Source organism: Pinus tabuliformis, chromosome 5_2 (genome assembly GCF_031772625.1).
Source record: "Pinus tabuliformis cultivar Carrire ecotype Pingquan chromosome 5_2, CPIR1, whole genome shotgun sequence".
Taxonomy (NCBI): Eukaryota; Viridiplantae; Streptophyta; class Pinopsida; order Pinales; family Pinaceae; genus Pinus; species Pinus tabuliformis.
In genome coordinates, this window is record NC_142306.1 from 572,249,998 (window position 1) to 572,253,989 (window position 3,992).

A 3,992-nucleotide genomic window follows, 5' to 3' on the forward strand; every position below is an offset into this window, starting at 1 on the left:
GGAGAAGAGAAGTCAACTATAAGGATGGATGAGAAGTTAATGACATTAATGAGAGGTGGTTGAGATGGACAAGGGAAGGAGGGTATAAAAAGGGAAGGGTGAAGGAAGAAAAGGGGAGGTTGGGGTCTTGCTTATGATTGTTGGGGTTGGTTGTGATTGTTTGGGCTTGTTGTGTTTTTTTGGAGACCTTAGGAACCTGTGGAGGTTTCTTGGATTGTTGAGAAGAGGGAAGTATTGTTATCTTGGTTTGGATCTTTCATTTGGACACACACACTACATCTGGTTGGACTTGGGCTTGGAGGGCTAGGGAACCTGTGGAGGTTTCCTAGGCTAGGGATTATTTCCTAGTTGGCTGGGAGGTAAATACAGTTGGGTCTGTAAAGAGGAGCGTTCAGCAGGAGCAGCAGGACAGAGGTATCTCCTTCAGCCACTGGTACAAGTATTCCTCCATAGAATACTCTTGTAAAGTTAATTAGAATGAAATATTCACCTTAATTTATGTTGATTATAATGTAAATGTTAAAGTTTTATTTGTTTAAAAGCCGTGTAAGTAGGTAAGTTAAAGCCTCTTATCGCATTTAATTTAGAAGAAATTAGATCTCTTAACAGACCCTAGGGAGGTCTCTTACATCCTCTCCCAAAATTAAACCTATACAACAAAAATATACCGCTCTTTTGATGAAAGAATAAATTCCTCCTTCAGGATTGTTATTTTTTTTTATACAAATACCTCTCTCAAACAACCATTTGGATAGAGAGGGCTCCTCGTGACCGCTATTTTCATAGAAAACCTCTCCAAAACTGCCTTCTAGATAGAAGTCTGAATTTGTCCACTGCCACAAATTTCAACCCCTTCTCATACTCTAAAATTCCTCACTTCTTTCCTCCCTCTCTCCTCTGAAACTCGAACATCAGTTGTTGCACAATTCGAGTATCTCTTTTTGTTGCAGAATCAAAGTCATTTCGTTGCTTATGATGGATTGATGTCGTGAAATTCAGACATCTTTCAAGTCACCAAAGTTTCCATATGCAGAGCTTCCACAAATTTCATTTGATAGTCGAAAGTGTGCACTGAAAGTCAAAGACCAACAAGAATTTTGTAATGACGAAAGTTCATAATTCTCACTGATCATCACCCTTTTACATTGGAGACTAGCGTGGATTTTGTGCTAGCAAAGTTATATAAATGAGATGGTTGAGTGCATAGGAACAAGAACTAACGGGAGAGAACGTTTTGATTCCAGGAAATGATGAGAATTGATGGGAGAGAGTTTCAATTCCAAAGCTGACAGAACATTTTGATTATAGCAGCCACGAAATGGTTTCCATCAGCGACAACTCTCTTTATTGAACTGGTTCAAATGCCATTGTATGTTGAAGGGCCACCAGTGCCAAATGTCTGTTTTAGGCCAAAACCCTGACAGATTTGTTGATGGCTAACTCCAAATAATTTGAAAATTCATTTCTTGAGCACATCAAGAGAACGCATGAGTTCAGTCGTGTGAGGAGTACGGTCACTAGGAAATTCTAGCGAAGAGTTATAGTGGTGCAATTCAGAGTCTGAGAAACAACGATCTCTCTGGTCGCTGACAGGCTATAATGAGGTGCAAAGATAGTGACACATCTGAGGATGAAGAGAACGACCATAATTTTTTCTATTTTGAGACAATGGGAAGATGTGCATGTGTCAGGATGCATGCGCATTTACATTCGACTATTGACAAAGGTGTAAATATTCTGCAATCGGGTTGGTGGAACACTAACTCGAACCCTTGGAATTTCGAACCCAGGAATAACATTTTTGGTATCAGTTTAGGAAAAATGACTTTACGGAGGCCTTCAGAAAATGCACGGACTTTACAGGTAATAAGAGCACAGGTTTCAACGCTTCATTCAATGTTCAATGCAACACATTAAAATTATTCAACAGAGAACATAACTTAAACAATGGAGAGGATTTGTTGGAGTTACGCACAGAAATATGCCACAGTTCACGACCTTTGACACCAAATATAATATATATATATAGATATAGATATAGATATATATATATATATATATATATATATATATATATATATATATATATATATATATATATATATATATATATATATATATATATATATATATATATATATGCCATGAAGAGGAGCCTTAAATATAGGGATACATCACCAGTTTGCAGGAAATTCATCAACACATTGTATATACGATATATATACTCTTGCAGGAGCGCATACACCAAGTATGACCCAACACACGAATCAACGAGCAATATGACTCTATCCTGACAAATACTCACAAACTCACAAGCTTCATTGAGACAGAAAAGCGCAGGTTTACACAGGCCACAAAAACAAGTGGCTTACATGAGATTGAGCAGGTTATGAACGTACCAGCTCTGATACCATGTTAAACATGACAATGGCAGAGACAAAATATGAATGATAAACATTGAATTTCCTTTATTATTCACAATGATACATATATATAGTACATTGGTGTGACCCTTGGATTCATATTCCAAGTGGTCTCTTGGACTCCGGTGGCTGTTCACATTCCACACCAACCCATAGAGGATTAGATGTCCAACAGGTTCACCTGTCATTTTCGCCTTAACTTCTTGAATTCCCCACTTTCTGGAGCTAGGAGTGATCAACTGTCAGTTTCTTGTCACAGTGCAGAATCACAAATCGACCTGGTAGTCCTTCATTTTTTGACTGCATGGAGATCCATGCTGAGAAATTAATTCTCAAGTGACCCACACATTACTTCATGAGTCCTGTACCTCCTTTTAACTCACTGAAGACATGCATGCGAAGCAACTGATCGCTTCCTTCAAGTACTTGAGTTCATTTCTGCCACCCATGTTGTCCTTAGTTTCTTGTTACAGAGTCTTCCACACGATTAGCCATTTTCAATTGCCAACTCCTCTATGTCTTCATTCAATATCATAACTTCAAGCGTATACATTCTTTAAATATTTGTACTTCCTTATCAGAGCAATTACATATCGCAATCTTCACAATGGTGCAGTATTCTAATCTGCTGACTGTCGACCTCCTATATGGCGAGCCCCTTCTACTTATCCCTTCTCACATTTCTCACCATAGGACGGAGGGTTGTGACCTTCTACTTAGCCTTGAGGTGCTAGAGTGTTTAGAATCGTATTGGGGGCCATTCTCCTTTTGTTAGCAACTCTTTGCCCCTAGTTCTTTAAGTTCTTCTAGACCATGTGCAAGTATCGGAGCCACCTTATCGAAACTTTCCAATCGGGGAAATAAATTTGGAGTTGCGATATTATAATTCTTTGATATGCTGATAGCTCTTGGTGCTCAGCCCCAGATCCTCCCCTTTGGTTCTTTGAGTCCTTGCAACCATGTTTCCAACCCAATATCAGAGCCCCCTTATCAGAAATTTTTTAAGTATCAATTGTTGTAAAGTGCCTACAACCTCAACCTCCAATATGCGACCTACGATATGACATCATCACTCCACATGGCACCTCATTAGTGGTGACATGTCCCACCTAAATTTTTCCCCTTAGGCCCCTCAAAATGCCAAAACTGACTGCCATGTGTCCTTATTTGAACTAGTCATATGTTGGCGCGTGTCCCACTAGAGGAGAGAGAAAAGGGCCTGTCCACCTTTGATTTTGTGATAGAATATTTTGTTAATCTTTATTGGAATCCCCTGAAGGTTTTTAACACTATCGATGCTTTGCCCATGTCGCAAATTTTAAAAGGTTCTCACGTTCAGAATTTTCTATTCTCCGATCACCGATATGCTTGATGCTCTGATATTGCAATGTGCTAGTATGCTCGACCTCTGATATGTGATTGCCAAAATATTTATGCTCTGATGTTATGCACTGGTATGCCCAACCTCCGATATGTGATTGCCGATATCTTTGAACCTCCGATATGCGATCTCTGATATATCAGACCTCCAATATTCCTTCCTAAGGCTTCAATCCTTGAACTTCAGTA